General features: G+C 38.7%; 1 long non-coding RNA gene across 1 annotated transcript in view; it reads right to left on the bottom strand.

Annotated features, from left to right (window-relative positions):
• Positions 1-17,714: 17,714 nt before the first annotated feature.
• The window catches only part of LOC119561825, a 189,420-nt gene continuing 187,862 nt past the window's right edge, over positions 17,715-19,272 (bottom strand). The window contains exon 2 of the long non-coding RNA XR_005221461.1: positions 17,715-18,851. This is a non-coding gene — a long non-coding RNA (uncharacterized LOC119561825). The remainder of the gene's footprint in view (positions 18,852-19,272) is intronic.

The following is a 19,272-nucleotide window of genomic DNA, read 5'->3' as shown; positions in this document are numbered from 1 at the left end:
GCGGCCAATTTGCGTTGCGCAACAAATGCATCGGCATCGCACATTGGGTGCATGGTCCAAGATTTGGAGACCCATTTACGCGCCCGTGCAACTTTAATTTCATCTTTCGTCGTTGGAGCGCCCGCACAGCCGGAGCGCAGTAACCACTTACATCTCGGCGTAGAGGGAGCGCACATCGGCTGCGTCCATCTCCTTGCCACATTCTCGTCGGCACCCATAGAGAGGTGCAATAGAACGTCGTCTTTCGTCGCTGGAGCACCCGGAGAGGGGTGAGCCCCATCATCGTAGAGGGAGCGCACATCGGCTGCGTACCTAACCTCCATTTCGTCACAGAAGAGCATCAGCGGGCTTCAACCTAACCTCGTCGGAAACACCGAGAAGTACATCCCAATCGCAATCTCATCGCAGGAGCGCCTGTACAGCGATCCGTATTGTACATGGTAAAGTGGCCGACGTAAATATATGCAAACTTTATTTCCATCACTTGCACAAACACATATCATAATTCACTTGGCTTTCAGTCACATACACACACAAAGGCCCATACCCAACACATACACACACACACATTCGGCCTTGCTTAATCTGCCTTGCCCCAATCTTCGCGCGCTCTTTGGTTGTGTCGGTCCTTTCGCCTTCCTTGCTCCAATCGCGCATAGCCTGGCTGAGAATTTTAGTACGGTGGGACAGTGCAGACATTCTATCGCTACCAGCAGCATTGCATTGGCATTTGCTTGTTAGAAATAATCTAAAAACGGGAAGTTGCTAGACACAATGGGTGGAAGTCGGAAACGTTTTGGCAGAACTCCCTCAGCGGAGGAAGACGCAAACGAATTGCTGGAACAGCTTGAGCGGAATAAGAATCATATAATTAGAATTGAGGCCACAGTTCGTGGCCAAGTAACTCCCCCTAATGCGTGCGAAATGGAATGTCGTTTAGGTATTTTAAATGGATACATCGAAAAGGCGTGTGAGTTGCAACAACAATTAGGGGCAATTAATAATGAATTAGCATGTAGAGAGGAGTTAGAAGAATTATGTGTATCCGCAAAGGCATTATTAATGTCAAATTGTAACCGGCCCGAAGGAGAAAGAAATCATTCTACCTTCGCGAATAACAGTAGTTTAAATTCTTCAGCAAGTCACAGCAGAAAACTACCACAAATGAAACTCCCAAAATTCGACGGCAACTATGCCGAGTTCAAAAATTTTATAGGTTTATTTAACAGCTTAGTTCACGATGACGAATCTCTATCAAATGTTTAAAAATTTAATCATCTGTTATCCTGTTTAGAGAAGGAAGCCGTAGGAACAGTAAAGGCTTACCAGATCACAGAAGCAAATTACGCAAAGGCCCATGCGGCCTTGGTCAGGGTTTATGATAATCCGTGCCTAATATACTTTAAAAGTATCTCTCGATTGTTTGAAATCCCAACAATGCAAGCGCCATCCGCCTCGGCGTTGCGATCCCTTATCGACACTGTAACTGCTATATATGAATCTCTTCTCTCGCTCGGCAACGAGAAAACTCTCGCCAGCGCAATGATAACTCACATCGTCATGTCTAGAGTAGATCCCAAAACGCGGTCGCGATGGGAAAAGCAACTTAGTTACGATTCTATTCCGTTATGGAGAGATTGCTCAGAGGCGCTTAATAAACGATACCAACACTTAGCGGCTGAGGAATCCACGAAAGACAGAAAAGCTCCCAAACAGGGACAGCTAGGGAGCAAGCCCAGATATAGCAATGCGGCATTAGCAGATTCCCGACCTGTCGAAGAACTTAAGTCTAAATGTTGCTTCTGCAAGTCAGACAACCATTTCATTCAGAGTTGTACATCTTACGCTAAAATCTCGGTAGAAGCTCGGTTCAAGTTCGCAAAGAATGCACCACTTTGCATCAATTGTCTACGCAGAGGACATAGTGTCGCAACATGCCAGTCATCTCGTTGTCGAATTTGTACGAAGGCTCATCACACACTTCTGCATCGGTATACCTCAACCTCCCAAGTACCGTCGGGCAATTAATTGTCATCGCCTGTTGACAATCAGGTAGCCCAACAGTCACTAAGTGCCTCGGTTAGTCAGCCTATGCCCCAAAAGGTAGATCACGTCTTACTTGCAACGGCCCTTGTCGAGGTTCAAAGTCAGTCAGGAGCCAAGCTGTGGGCTAGGATTTTGCTAGACTCAGGGTCACAGGTTAATTTTATTACGACGGTTTCTGTCCTTAGAACGGCGTATGAAAGGGAACCCAACGAATCATTCGTTGTATATACAGTTTATGAAGGAATACTTAGCTCTCGGTCACATGAAGCTACAGATTATTAGATACCCAACGAGCCTCATTATTTGATACCGAATCAGCGCGTTCTCCGACCTGAAAGCTCTTCGACTAAATTAAGAGTCGTATTCGACGCGTCATGCAAAACCACTTCCCAAATTTCATTGAATGAAATTCTCTTGGTAGGGCCAACAATTCAGCCTTGCCTGTATGCCACGCTGCTTAAATTCCGGTTCCATAAATTTGCTATGTCGGCAGACATTACTAAAATGATCAGACAAGTGGTATTAGATGAGGCCCATAGAAAGTTCCAGTTAATTGTATGGCGTGAGACCCCGCAAGACCCTCTACAAATTTATCGGCTTAACACCGTTACGTATGGTACGGCAAGTGCTCCTTTCCTTGCAAGACGGTGTTTGAAGCAGCTTAGCGAGATCTACTCCGATTCTCTTCCCTTAGCTTCACAGGCTCTAGCAAATGATTTTTGCGTCGATGACTTGTTAACAGGGGCCGATTCCATCCGGGAGTTAAGGAAATTGCGAGGGGAAATCACAGAGATTTTAGATTCCGCAGGGTTCGTCTTGGCTAAGTGGGCGTCGAATTGTACCCCCAACGAACGACAGGTCGCCGAGTCCGAAGTCCTTATTGGAGAAGACGCCGGTACGAAAACTTTGGGTCTCACTTGGAGTCCAAAACAGGATACGTTCAAATTCAACGGCCAGAATCTACAGCTTAAAGACCCACCCACAAAGCGATCCATGCTACCATTTGCAGCGCGGCTGTTCGATCCGTTAGGACTCATTTGCCCTATCGTTACCCTTGCAAAGATATTAATTCAAAAACTCTGGTCGCTACAAATTGGATGGGACGACGTACTGCATCGTTGGAAGACGGTGTCATCTTGCTTTACAGATTTAGAAACGTTAAACATCCCTCGGCATGTCAGAACTCAGTTTGGCGGCACTTATCAAATCCACGGATTTGCGGACGCGTCAGAAGATGCTTACGGTTGTTGTCTGTACGTAAGGTCAATGACCTCAGAGGGAATAAAAGTTAGGTTGCTAACAGCCAAATCCAGGGTAGCACCGATCAATAGACATTGTATTCCACGACTAGAACTCTGTGCGGCTCACCTCTTAGCGAAGTTATGGAGTGATGTGCAAACGCTTAATCTTTACCGCGTCGAGCAGGTTACTATGTGGTCGGATTCTGAAGTTGTTCTCTTTTGGTTGCGCACTCATCTGTCAAAACTTAAAACATTCGTCGCAAATAGGGTTTTGGCTATTCACGAACTGGCTCCAACTGCAGTCTGGCGACACGTCCCGACTAACTTCAATCCAGCGGACCTACCCTCTCGAGGGACTACGGTCAAAGATCTCGATACGACGCTATGGTTTGAAGGCCCTTCGTTTTTGTCCATGGACTCGACTCATTGGCCAGTTAATCAGCACTTGGCTGACACGCCCCTCGAAAGCCAACTCGAAATGAAACCGCCAGTAATCGCACATACAGTTGCTGTTGTCTCAAATCATCCGCTGCTACGTTTTGGCAGAACTCCCTCAGCGGAGGACGACACAAACGAATTGCTGGAACAGCTTGAGCGGAATAAGAATCATATAATTAGAATTGAGGCCACAGTTCGTGGTCAAGTAACTCCCCCTAATGCGTGCGAAATGGAATGTCGTTTAGGTATTTTAAATGGATACATCGAAAAGGCGTTCGAGTTGCAACAACAATTAGAGGCAATTAATAAAGAATTAGCATGTAGAGAGGAGTTAGAAGAATTATGTGTATCCGCAAAGGCATTATTAATGTCAAATTGTAACCGGCCCGAAGGAGAAAGAAATCATTCTACCTTCGCGAATAACAGTAGTTTAAATTCTTCAGCAAGTCACAGCAGAATACTACCTCAAATGAAACTCCCAAAATTCGACGGCAACTATGCCGAGTTCAAAAATTTTATAGGTTTATTTAACAGCTTAGTTCACGATGACGAATCTCTATCAAATGTTGAAAAGTTTAATCATCTGTTATCCTGTTTAGAGAAGGAAGCCTTAGGAACAGTAAAGGCTTACCAGATCACAGAAGCAAATTACGCAAAGGCCCATGCGGCCTTGGACAGGGTTTATGATAATCCGTGCCTAATATACTTTAAAAGTATCTCTCGATTGTTTGAAATCCCAACAATGCAAGCGCCATCCGCCTCGGCGTTGCGATCCCTTATCGACGCTGTAACTGCTATATATGAATCTCTTCTCTCGCTCGGCAACGAGAAAACTCTCGCCAACGCAATGATAATTCACATCGTTATGTCTAGAGTAGATCCCAAAACGCGGTCGCGATGGGAAGAGCAACTTAGTTACGATTCTATTCCGTTATGGAAAGATTGCTCAAAGGCGCTTAATAAACGATATCAAGTTCGCAAAGAATGCACCACTTTGCATCAATTGTCTACGCAGAGGACATAGTGTCGCAACATGCCAGTCATCTCGTTGTCGAATTTGTACGAAGGCTCATCACACACTTCTGCATCGGGATACCTCAACCTCCCAAGTACCGTCGGGCAATCATTTGTCATCGCCTATTGACAATCAGGTAGGCCAACAGTCACTAAGTGCCTCGGTTAGTCAGCCTATGCCCCAAAAGGTAGATCACGTCTTACTTGCAACGGCCCTTGTCGAGGTTCAAAGTCAGTCAGGAGCCAAGCTGTGCGCTAGGATTTTGCTAGACTCAGGGTCACAGGTTAATTTTATTACGGAGGAATTAGTAAATAATCTGCAATTAAAACGGTACCGGCATGAGGCTAAATTCTCAGGCATTGGGAATTCCGCGTGTTCAGCTAGCTTCGCAGTCCAGACGACAATTGGGTCGCGATTAAACTCCTTCGAAGCGGCAGTTGAATGCATAATTTTACCGTCGATCTCAGGGTATCGTCCAGAAGCAACCGCAATATCTTCCGATTGGATTCGTAATGATATCTCCTTAGCAGACCCTTACTTTTACAAGCCCAAACGCGTCGACATGCTGATCGGCGCTGAGTTGTTTTTCGACTTGCTTAGGGAAGGACAAATACGTCACAAGCACTCAGGACCAACTCTACAAAATACTGTCTTTGGCTGGGTAGCGTCAGGGACCTATAAAGAAAATCCGCCCGCACGATGTATCTCATACTGCAGTCTAGTAGCTACTGAGAACAACAATTTGTATCACACGCTAAGGAAGTTCTGGGAAATTGAAAGAATACCCGATTTAACAAAATCGCAGCTCTATACCCCTGATCAAGTGTTGAGTGAAAAATCGTTTGCTAGCACCGTCTCGCGTGACTCTACAGGAAAATTTGTAGTTAGCCTGCCTTTCAAATCGAGTCCTTCGTGTCTCGGTTCCTCGTATGAAACTGCACGACGACGGTTTCTGTCCTTAGAACGGCGTATGAAAGGGAACCCAACAAATCATTCGTTGTATATCCAGTTTATGAAGGAATACTAAGCTCTCGGTCACATGGAGGCTACAGATAATAGGATACCCAACGAGCCTCATTATTTTATACCGTATCAGTGCGTTCTCCGACTTGAAAGCTCTTCGACTAAATTAAGAGTCGTATTCGACGCGTCATGCAAAACCACTTCCCGAATTTCATTGAATGAAATTCTCTTGGTAGGCCCAGCAATTCAGCCTTGCCTGTATGCCACGCTACTTAAATTCCGGTTCCATAAATTTGCTATGTCGGCAGACATTACTAAAATGTACAGACAAGTGGTATTAGATGAGGCCCATAGAAAGTTCCAGTTAATATGGCGTGAGGCCCCGCAAGACCCTCTACAAATTTATCGGCTTAACACCGTTACGTATGGTACGGCAAGTGCTCCTTTCCTTGCAATACGGTGTTTGAAGCAGCTTAGCGAGGTCTACTCCGATTCTCTTCCCTTAGCTTCACAGGCTCTAGCAAATGATTTTTACGTCGATGACTTGTTAACAGGGGCCGATTCCATCCGTGAGTTAAGGAAATTGCGAGGGGAAATCACAGAGATTTTAGATTCCGCAGGGTTCGTCTTGGCTAAGTGGGCGTCGAATTGTACCCCCAACGAACGACAGGTCGCCGAGTCAGAAGTCCTTATTGGAGAAGACGCCGATACGAAAACTTTGGGTCTCACTTGGAATCCAAAACAGGATACGTTCAAATTCAACGCCCAGAATCTACAGCTTGAAGACCCACCCACAAAGCGATCCATGCTTTCATTTGCAGCGCCGCTGTTCGATCCGTTAGGACTCATTTGCCCTATCGTTACCCTTGCAAAGATATTAATTCAAAAACTCTGATCGCTACAAATTGGATGGGACGACGAAATACCCGCCGACGTACTGCATCGTTGGAAGACGGTGTCATCTTGCTTTACAGATTTAGAAACGTTAAACATCCCTCAGCATGTCGGAACTCAGTTTGGCGGCACTTATCAAATCCACGGATTTGCAGACGCGTCAGAAGATGCTTACGGTTGTTGTCTGTACGTAAGGTCAGTGACCTCAGAGGGAATAAAAGTTAGGTTGCTAACAGCCAAATCCAGGGTAGCACCGATCAATAGACTTAGTATTCCACGACTAGAACTCTGTGCGGCTCACCTCTTAGCGAAGTTATGGAGTGACGTGCAAACGCTTAATCTTTACCGCGTCGAGCAGGTTACTATGTGGTCGGATTCTGAAGTTGTTCTCTTTTGGTTGCGCACTCATCTGTCAAAACTTAAAACATTCGTCGCAAATAGGGTTTCGGCTATTCACGAACTGGCTCCAACTGCAGTCTGGCGACACGTCCCGACTAACTTCAATCCAGCGGACCTACCCTCTCGAGGGACTACGGTCAAAGATCTCGATACGACGCTATGGTTTGAAGGCCCTTCGTTTTTGTCCATGGACTCGACTCATTGGCCAGTTAATCAGCACTTGGCTGACACGCCCCTCGAAAGCCAACTCGAAATGAAACCGCCAGTAATCGCACATACGGTTGCTGTTGTCTCAAATCATCCGCTGCTACAAGTAGTTGAAAATTCTTCTTCCTATGTGAAGGTTGTGAGAATAACAACATTTATCTTTCGTTTTGTTTACGGCAGGGCCTGGAAATTGTGGAACGACCACGTCGTATCAGCCACCGAGCTTAGTTTTTCGTTCTCTTATATTGCGCAGGCTGTTCAGCGTGAATCGTTTGCAGACGAATTCAATAAATTAAAGAAAAATTTGCCATTACCCAGTTCTTACCAAAAACTGAGCCCATTTATCAGCAACGAAACTTTCGGAACCCGTACTTTAACATTGGTGCGGGTGGGCGGTCGACTAGCGCACGCGGATCTAGAACCCAGTGCCAAATTCCCAATATTAATGCCTTAAGGGAATCGTTTTGTCAAATTGTACATCGAGCATCTGCACTATGCTAATTGCCATGCAGGACCACGAGCCCTAGTCGGCCTGCTTCGGCAGACAATTTGGTTGATCAATGCACGACGCGAGTGCAGTGCTGTTGTGCGCCGATGCATGCACTGCTTCCGGTATAAGCCACGGTTAATGTCGCAAATAATGGGAAACCTGCCTCTTGACCGTGTCAGAATCAGTCGACCCTTTAGAATAAGCGGAGTCGATCTCTTCGGTCCAATCCGAGTGTCGCTAGGAGTGCGTGGCAAGGCAGCTTTAAAAATGTATGTCGCAGTATTCATATGTTTTTCAACGAAAACGGTTCACCTAGAACTATTGAAGGATCTCACTTCTAACTCATTTATCCTCTGTCTCAGCAGATTTGTTGGGCGGCGCGGCCCGCTCGATCGACTGTACTGCGACAATGCAACCAATTTTGTTGGTTCCTCACGGCTGCTTCAGGAGATGGCCTCCGATGTCCGCAGCACACTGGGAAAGTACGGCATTCATCACTAGGTTGAGTTCGTCTTCATTCCGCCCCGGTGGAAGCAGTGCTTAACTCGCGTCCGCTAGTAGCTGACAGCAGCAACCCTAACGATGGAGAGGCTATTACTCCAGCCCACTTTCTGGTAGGCACCACGCTCGCTGCTCTACCCCCAGGATCGGCACCTCCTCATCCGGACGACGACCTAACTCATCTACAACGCTGGCAGCTTATATCAGCTATCAAGCGACGGTTTTGGCGAGATTGGTCCCGTGACTACATAGCGGGGCTGCTGCAAAGAGTTAAGTGGACAAAGGAATCGGCCAACCTTCTACCAGGAACCATCGTCGTCATCAAAGAGGACAATTTACCGCCCCAGAAGTGGCTGCTCGGCAGAGTCACCGAAGTAACGCACGGATCGGATGGCAAGGTGCGCGTTGCTCTAGTAAAAACCAAGCAAGGCGTATACAAACGATCAGTACATCATCTGGCACCTCTTCCCATTAATTGAAGGCCTACAGCGCTTCAACGCGGGCGAAGTTTGGTCATCTCACTGTTAGTTTTGTTTTCTATGGTCGTTGCGATGCCGACTATCGAAAGCTGCGAGCAGGGGCGTAGCACAGCTGATAATCGCTAATAAATTACCCCCTACAAGTCGGCAAGCAACGATCATACAACAAAATACTAGATTAAAAATAATACTAGATTACCATAAAATACTTACTCTAGATACCAATGTAATAGGGAAGATCTGAAACGAGGGAGTTGGTAACATTGTTGAATAGAAAAGCTCTTGAAGTAAACGCACAATTTACATAGATGACGGCTAAGCAATGTTTTAAATAAAACCAGTGGGTTCGCGAAGTTGCATATTTACTCCTACTTCCTGAGCAAACAAAGAATATAAATACTGTAGAGGGTTAGACAAGTTCGGTTATACGTGTAACGGGTACAAAATTTCACTAGCCTAATATCTTTATGTCTTATCTTTCTATATATGTCAAAAATAGGGCAGTTCGGTTGGCTACGTCAAAGGAATGCCGCACGCTCACAAGCTAACAAGATTTCTTTATAATTTGTGTTCTTTTTATATTTCATAAAATTCCTTGTCAATAAATACTTTATAACCATCCTGAACGAGCACAGTGGTATTTTTGACAATTCAGAAGTGGGGTACGAGCTCCAATCAGCAATAAAATTATATAAAAAGCTGCATTTTATTCACGAAGAAAGGAGAATGAAGGATTATAAAATTTGGCAAAACATCATCGCCACAATGGGCTAAGCAACTAAGTCAAAAGCAAGGCGGTAAAACGGCAGAACGGCAATACGGCCACTTCTAAAGAAGCATCTAGAGGGAAAAAGCGGTGAAAAAGCACCAAGAGTGAGAAAAACTTAAGAAGGAGCCACGGACCACGAGGTTAACTAAAAATGTTAGTTAAACTAGGTCATCTAAGGGTTGCCGATCTGGATATTATTCTACGCACGAATAATATTCCAGCCGTCGGAAACAAACAGGCTGAAATCGACGAACTCACACGGATCTTGGGATGTGATGAAATCGAACGCGATGACTACGTTTTTAATGCAAATACCGTACAATCTCACATTGACGAGCCGAAGCAGTTGATGATCAGCTTATCACAAACGGTTCAGGCCTTAAGTGTTCAGGAAAATGCGACTTCGGGGCAAGCTAGCGTAGGGAGCACCGCAGGTTCACCGGCTGCTTTGGAACAACAAAGTCAGGCAAACACGTTAGGCATACCACCACCAGGCCAAGAACAACCTCATCAAAGGATCAGAGAAAGCCCCGAACGCACAACTTATACCAACACCATCATCAAGGATGTGATTGGTGTGTTGCCCAAGTATGATCCAGTTAGGGGCAACATTACTTCATTACTTCGCTTTGTACGCGAATATGTCACGCCCACTCTAACGCCCACGAACCGCCCAAGCCTGAGGTGCGCACAATTTTCATGCTAGCAAAAAAAATTGTAACTGAAATGTGTTAGCCTTGTCAATTCCGATCGACTGATCCAAAAAAAGTTTTCCACGTCCCCTCTAACGCCCAAAACGCTTAAAGCTTTCTACCGCCCACATAATCATCTAAGGCGGGTAGGTGGCACATTCTAATCTCGCTTTGCTGCTCGCATATCTCCATCTGCCTTTGGTCCCTGTAGCTGAGTAACAGGTATCTGATAGGCGAGGTACTCGACTATAGCGTTCTTCCTTGATATACCCTTGCAGAGGGTATTATGATTTCAGTCAGAAGTTTGCCACGCAGTTATAGAAACGTGATCAGTATCACTAGACGAGTCAATCTAGCCATGTCTGTCCGTCCTTTCTACGCAAACTAGTCTCTAAGTTTTAAAACTATCGGGCTGAAACTTACCCAAAAGTCATATTTCTTTTGCAGGTAGTATGTAAGTCGGAACCAGCTGGACCGGTCAACTATATCTTATAGCTCGTATCGGAATAATCGGAAAAGAACAACTAAAAATTATATCTTTAGTGTTTTTATACCCGTTACTCGTAGAGTAAAAGGGTATACTAGATTCGTCGGAAAGTATGTAACATGCAGAAGGAAGCGTTTCCGACCCCATAAAGTATATATATTCTTGATCAGGATCACTAGCCGAGTCGATATAGCCATGTCCGTCTGTCCGTCTTTCCGTCTGTCCGTATGAACGCTGAGATCTCGGAAACTATAAGAGCTACAATACTGGGATTAGGCATGCAGATTCCTGAGATTCCTGCGCAGAGCAAGTTTATTTCAGCAGAGTGCCACGCCCACTCTAACACAACAATCCGCCCAAAACTGTGGCTCCTATAAAAATTTTAACTGAAATGCGTTGTTCGCATCAATACCTATCGATTGACCCAAAAAATATTTTCCACGCCCACTCTAACGCCCATAACGCTTAAATCTGTCTACCGCCGGTAGGTGGCGCATTCCAATCTCGCTTTGCTGCTTGCATATCTCCGTTTCTCTTTGGTCCCTTTAGCCGAGTAACGGGTATCTGATACTCGACTATAGCGTTCTTCCTTGTTCAATATATCAAACAAAAACACCTCTTAACGAGGTAGAAATAGTGGCAAACGCGCCTTTAACAAAAATTTCTGATATCAACAATGGTGACGAAAAATGATATTACATTCGATAAAATAAATAAACTATATTAAATTTATGATTTCGGCCCGCAACAGTAAATATTTATTTACCTACATGTAAATTTTCTGTTGTAGAGTGCCGGATACATAAATTTAATATAGTTTATTTATTTTATCGAATATAATATCATTTTTCGTCACAATTGTTGATATCAGAAATTTTGGTTAAAGGCGCGTTCGCCACTACTTTCTACCTCGTTAAGAGCTGTTTTTGTTTGATATCAGAAGTTTTTTTTTGCTCAAGAGTTTAAGTACTCCAATACCATGACTAGGAGTCGTCCCGATATGGCTTGGCTATTGAAAAACCAAACACACAGATTCGACCCCTAATCTTAGCTGAACGCCACCTTAAATTAGGCACAACAAGTTTTATCGCTTCAATTACCTATTTTAATAGCACAAGTTTGGAATCTCAAGGGCTGTATAGTTTCAGATTCAAAGAGAAATCTGTCGATTCTTACATTTCCCGCCGAACTAGCGGGTTTTTCCAAAGTGGTAGAACAAATAAATCAAGTTTCCTATTTCGATTAGCTTCATGCAAGTAAAGACCCCTAAAACCATAACAGATTTTCCGTTTGAAAAAATCTATTAAAAATATTTTTCATCAAATTGGTTTTTTTCTTGTTTATTCCAATAAGTATGAAATATTTCGTATACGGAGCTAAAACGAGTTGCACTTTTAATCGCTTAATATCTTCCAAACGGTAATTTTTAGGGCAAAAAGTGTTAAAAATCAAAAGTTCAGGAATCTCAAGGGCTATATGATTTGAAATTTAAAAAGAAATAGTTCGACTCAATTTTGAGAAAATAGTCAAAAAGTGGTTTTAAAAAATAACTTTTTGTCATAACTCTAAATCTATTATATGTATTCAGTATTTAGCAAATTATATTATCTTTTCAGAGATATATAGCACGTTCTGTAGCATTAGTTGTCTAGATACTATAAGCATTTTAAATCTGGCTTTTTTTTCCGCTAAACTAGCGGGTTTTTCCAAAAGTCGTAGAACAAAAGTTTTTTATTTCAAGCTACTTTATACACCCATTGGGTTTCCAAAACCCTAAAACTAAGATGGGATGCATACAAACACACAAAGGGACAAACATTTTCATTTTGGGAAGAAGAAGAAAATCTTGTTATACCCTTGCAAAGGGTATATTGATTTCAGTCAGAAGTTTGCAACGCAGTGAAGGAGACGTTTCCGACCCCATAAAGTATATGTATTCTTGATCAGCATGACTAGACGAGTCGATCTAGCCATGTCCGTCTGCCCGTCTGTCCGTCCGTTTCTACGCAAACTAGTCTCTCAGTTTTAAAGCTATCGGGCTGAAACTTTCCCAAAAGTCGTATTTTTTTTGCAGGTAGTAAGTCGGAACCAGCCGGATCGGACAACTATATCTTATACCTCCCATAGGAATAATCGGAAAAAAAATTTTTAAAAATTCTATCTTTGGTGTTTTTTAGCATATAACCTCCTAAGCTTGGAAATAACATTTTTTAATTAGTTCCGAATTTCGAATTTAATTTTATTAAAATCTGACGACTATATCATATAGCTGCCATAGGAACGATCGGAAAATTGGTAGGATAATAATATGAAACAAATTATAGCTTCGGTGTTTTTTGACATATTATCTTATACTATTGGGAATATCATTTTTTGTGTTTTTAAAATTAATAATTATAGCTGCAAGGGTATACAAGCTTCGGCTTGCCGAAGCTAACTTCCTTTCTTGTTTTTTGAATTACTTTTGAACGGGACATCGGATCTCAACAATTCGACTCCTATGCTCAGTAAGAATAAAACTAGCTAAACAGTCGGGGGCTTTTATCCCCACCGTATACAGCAGCTCCAATTTTCTAAATTTTTACTTTTACACTTTCACCGCCTTTTCTTCCAAACAAATCCATATTTCAAAAGTCTTGGTATGCAATCTTCTTAGTTTTTGCGATACCTTTCGATTGGTGTATCACTCGATCGGACCATAATGGCAGATTTTCAATTCTGCGGCTATATATAGTAGTTGTCTTCGCACGCTTTCTTGCGCGCTTCGCCACTACGTGTACTGCCGTCCACAGTGATAATCACCTACGCTTGGAAATAACATTTTTTATTTAGTTCTGAATTTCGAATTTAATTTAATCAAAATGGAACAACTATATCATATAGCTGCCATAGGAACGATCGAAAAATTGGTGGGAAAATAATATGAAACAAAGCATAGCTTCGGTGTTTTTTGACATATTATCTTATAATATTGGGAATAACATTTTGTGGATTTAAAAGAATTTCGAATTAAATTTAATAAAAATCGGACGACTCTAACATATAGCTGTCAAAGAAACGGTCAGAGAATTAATGAAATAATTATTTTAAAAAAAATTATGCTTTGTTGATTTTGATTGTATTTTCTTTTACTCTGGAATATAGAATATTTTAACTTTTCGGCATTACGAGTTTAGTTTTACACAAATATCACTGCTACTAGCATTGATTATTTCTTATAACTGCAAGGGTATACAAACTTTGGCTTGTCGTAGTTAACTTCCTTTCTTGTTACTAAATAAAATCAATTTGTTTAAACTAATAAACACATTTTCTTTGAACTAAATAACAACAATTGGGTCTTCTGGTGCGTTTTTGTCTATTATGGCCCAGGTTAATATATCAAAACAATTCAAAAATTAAATTTAGTTTATTATGATAAAATTAAAAACAAAACAAAAACACAACAATACTCTATACAAAGGATTGTTGACCAACAAATTCAAAAATGTCTGTTTTAAAGACAAAAGGAAGAAGATAAGTCGATCTGGTAAGGGATATATTTCAGGTTTTAGACTAAGCCTCAACAATTGTATGCTACATACCTGCGTTAGCATGGGGACAAGTAAATAATGTTAGTTCTCCTTCTAGCAAATAAAAAATAAATCGAGAAATCTGGTTTAAATGCCTAATCTCAATTTTTCCCCATAAAACGTTGCATGTTAATTATAACAAGTTTGTGGGTGGTTTGTTGGCGTTAAAGATGGAGTGGCAAACTTTTTTTGGTTCAATCGATAGGTATTGACGAGACTAACACCTTTCAGTTAAAATTTGCTAGCATGAAAATTGTGGGCTTCACAGGCTTGGGCGGTTTGTGGACGTAACAGTGGACGTGGCATATTCGCTTAACAAACTTGCGCTGCGTACATGGCTACGGACTCTATATCTATCTTTGATAGTTTCCGAGATATCAGCGTGCATATTTACGATTTTTTCAAGTTTGTGGGTGGATTGTGAGCGTTAAAGTGGGCGTGGCAAATATTTTTCGGTCAAATGATAGGTATTGATGAGAACAATACAATACGGTTACAATTTTCATTCTAGTACTTAAACTGTTTTGGGCGGCTTGTGGGCGTGGCACACTGACGAAACAAACTTGCGCTGCGCAAGAAGCTGTGGAATCGTCATGTCAAGTCCCAATAGCCTAACTCTTATAGTTTCCGAGATCTCAGCGTTCATATGGACGGAAGGGCAGATGGACAGACGGCCAGACGGACATGTAACAAGTAAGCGTTGCCGACCCTATAAAGTGTGTCTATTCTTGATTAGGATCACTAGCCGAGTCGCTTTAGCCATGTCAGTCGACGCTTCCACAATGTGCTTCATCGACTTCAAAGTCTTTCTTTAGCTCAGCATTACTGGACTATTGTCGAAAATCCAAGGGATACTTAAATGTCTGTATAGTGGTAATACAGCATCGGTACGGAACGGAAAATATCTGTCGAAATGGTTTACATGCAACAAGGGAAAGAAGCAAGGATGCCTTCTAGGTCCGTTGCCTTTCACCTTATACTCACTTTTATAAAAGCCGCCCTCACAGGGGCCGTGAATATACTTGTAGAATGTAAAATTGCTTATGTACGCGGTCATCATGGCAGAATCCCAGACCATGCTAAAAAAAAATGATCGACGCCTCGCAGCATCAAAGTAATGGTAATGAAGGATGGCAGATGCTCTTCACAAAATGAAAGCTGACAGGCTCTGGAAACTGTCAAGGACTTCAAATACCTTGGTGTCACACTTACACAAAATATGAGTTTTGAAAAGCACACACATGGAAATGCCAGAGGATCGACTTTCGAAAACGGTCCCTAGGCATCTTTTGCAGCAATGGCTTTTTCGCCTACTAGGAATCGCATGCGAATGGACATGGCATACGTGGAAGTTTTTAAGACCATTCTCTGCGGAATAGGATGCAACTCTAGATTGCTAGGGCTGCTGGTGAAGCGGACAGAAAAAGTTTCTAGGAAAGGGATCCCGAACACAATTCAAGACCACTGTATGCATTTCCTAGCCATATGTCCCATACTAATGAAGATCCATCAGCAACACTAAGAAGGGTGAGTCTCAATGACATAGAGGATATCCTGCTACTCAATGGCCAGTGCTGGCCATCTTGTTAGAGATATGCAAAGATATCGAGAAGATATAATAAAAGAAACGCTTTAGATCTAATTACATATTACACAATAGGGCAAACGGCAACATGCCGTGCCATATGATATGTTCATTATTTATGGTATAGGAGTATTTAAAGTACCTAGTCGAGAATCTCGACTTGATCGCTCTTGACTCGAGAACAAAAGAGTGCCAGCCATAACATTAATTGCTCATAACCTTTAAATAAATGGTTTGGATAAGTAGATCGGTATCATTAAACGAAACGAAGTCTTGAATGGTCTTTGAATAGGGGGCTATCATATATTAAGTAATCAAATGGGGATTGAAGTGTCTGCTAAAGATATGGCTAGATCGACTCGGCTAGTGAATTTGGACTAAAAATATAAATAAAATAAATAAAATAAATAAAATAAATTAAATAAATAAAATAAATAAAATAAATAAAATAAATAAAATAAATAAAATAAATAAAATAAATAAAATAAATAAAATAAATTAAATAAATAAAATAAATAAAATAAATTAAATAAATAAAATAAATAAAATAAATAAAATAAATAAAATAAATAAAATAAATAAAATAAATAAAATAAATAAAATAAATAAAATAAATAAAATAAATAAAATAAATAAAATAAATAAAATAAATAAAATAAATAAAATAAATAAAATAAATAAAATAAATAAAATAAATAAAATAAATAAAATAAATAAAATAAATAAAATAAATAAAATAAATAAAATAAATAAAATAAATAAAATAAATAAAATTAATAAAATAAATAAAATAAATAAAATTAATAAAATAAATAAAATAAATAAAATAAATAAAATAAATAAAATAAATAAAATAAATAAAATAAATAAAATAAATAAAATAAATAAAATAAATAAAATAAATAAAATAAATAAAATAAATAAAATAAATAAAATAAATAAAATAAATAAAATAAATAAAATAAATAAAATAAATAAAATAAATAAAATAAATAAAATAAATAAAATAAATAAAATAAATAAAATAAATAAAATAAATAAAATAAATAAAATAAAATAAATAAAATAAATAAAATAAATAAAATAAATAAAATAAATAAAATAAATAAAATAAATAAAATAAATAAAATAAATAAAATAAATAAAATAAATAAAATAAATAAAATAAATAAAATAAATAAAATAAATAAAATAAATAAAATAAATAAAATAAATAAAATAAATAAAATAAATAAAATAAATAAAATAAATAAAATAAATAAAATAAATAAAATAAATAAAATAAATAAAATAAATAAAATAAATAAAATAAATAAAATAAAATAAATAAAATAAATAAAATAAATAAAATAAATAAAATAAATAAAATAAATAAAATAAATAAAATAAATAAAATAAATAAAATAAATAAAATAAATAAAATAAATAAAATAAATAAAATAAATAAAATAAATAAAATAAATAAAATAAATAAAATAAATAAAATAAATAAAATAAATAAAATAAATAAAATAAATAAAATAAATAAAATAAATAAAATAAATAAAATAAATAAAATAAATAAAATAAATAAAATAAATAAAATAAATAAAATAAATAAAATAAATAAAATAAATAAAATAAATAAAATAAATAAAATAAATAAATAAAACTTAGCTTTAGGGGGCTATCATATATTAAGTAATCAAATGGGGATTTAAGTGTCTGCTAAAGATATGGCTAGATTGACTCGGCTAGTGAATTTGGATTAAAAATATAAAAACTGTAGAGGGTTAGAAAAACTCCTTCTACCTGTGTGTTATACGTGTAACGGGTACAATAATACCACAAGCCTGATATATTTATATCTTAACTTTCTTTATAATATATTAAATATTTATTTTTAATTACTTACCGAATTTGCAGTAAAAGTGTATACAGCCTTAGAAAAAACCTATTTTGCTTTTTATGAATCAACTTTATTTTTTTAACAAATTCATACATTCTTATTAATTTCAATAGTGGTATTCCTATATTCTAAAATGTTAACTTTCTATTTCACATGTTTTCACGCTAAAGTTACAATGTTGACATATTTTTTTTAGGACGTGTTTTATAATTGGCAACACGCGTAAAGAAACTATGCACAAATTACTAAAAACTGTAAAAAGCGTTCATAAAAAAGGTAAGATAGCACGTATTCTTAATATCCTGACTTTGGGAGAGATATCTAGTATGAGATATCTAGATGACTTTTACAACAAATGAAAAAAATGATAAATGATAAAAACAACTTGACTTAACTTAATGAAAACACTTTGTTTGAACTAGGTAAAACCAATTTGTTTTTTTGTTGCGTTTTTGGATTTTTCGGCCCAGCTAAATAATTCAAAACCATTCAAATCTTAAATTTAGTTCATTCCGATAAGACTAAAAACAAAAAAGTCAACAAAACGCTTTACAAACATGTATTGACAAACAACAACAAAAATGTCTGTTTTAAAAAGAAAAGGAAGAAAATGTATTGCTCTGGTGAGGGCAATACTTTAGGTTTTAGACTCAGCCTCAACAATTTTATGCTAGCTACCTGCGGAAGCATGGGGACAAGTAAATAATTCTAATACTTCTTCTAGCAAATAAAAAATAAATCGAGAAATCTGGCCTGAGTGCCTAGTCTCAATTTTTTCCCATAAAACGTTACATGTTAATTCTTCTTTTCTCTTCGTAGGTATTACTCCTTTACTTAGCTTTCATATATTATAAGCATATTGTTTCAGAACTCTTTCAACGCTGTCCTTGTGTATGTTTATATTACTATTTTAGTTTTATGAGAACGTATAATAAAAAATATGCAACCCAAGCTTTTAATATCGTGACCAATATTACTTCAATCGTAATGGATTTGTGGTATGCAATTGTGTGATACCACTCAAATCACTTGGGTTTTAAAATGACTTTAAATGTAATTTAAGGTATCTAAAAGTGTTCAACAATATATATATTATATATTTAAATGTCATTTTAAAAGTGCTTTCGGCACTGCCTTCGTCGTTGTCGACTGAGTGATGATTTCGATCCGTGACGAATGGTGGAACTGCAAGGTAAACAGAGTTTTGAATTATAACGTTGTGAAAATATTCAGCAATTGGGTCTTCCGGGAAAGTTCCGGAAAGATTCAATTATGTTTATACATAAGCTTTAGTGCTAACGAACTTATAAGGACGAAAGCAAGAGCTAGATTTTCAAAAAGAACTGTTTACATGACGGAGTTCAAGTTATTGGTATGATCAAGCATAGGCGATTTGAAGAAAATGTAAGACGAGATTTTGTGCCAAAACACGGAACAAAAGTAAAGAGGCTTCAGTTTACATGTCGGTTTTACCAAGAAACTAGGAAAAGTAAAATATCACAGAAAAGCTTGTGACTTAGTAATTACTTAACAATTTTGGTTTTTGGCTCAGAATGAATTAATACGTCAGGCAGCAGAAATAATGGAGCATGAGCAATTTTCTGTA

Source organism: Drosophila subpulchrella, unplaced genomic scaffold, assembly GCF_014743375.2.
Source record: "Drosophila subpulchrella strain 33 F10 #4 breed RU33 unplaced genomic scaffold, RU_Dsub_v1.1 Primary Assembly Seq375, whole genome shotgun sequence".
Lineage (NCBI taxonomy): Eukaryota > Metazoa > Arthropoda > Insecta > Diptera > Drosophilidae > Drosophila > Drosophila subpulchrella.
The sequence above is the reverse complement of the archived record's forward strand: the minus strand, read 5'-3'. Positions and strand labels throughout refer to the sequence as shown.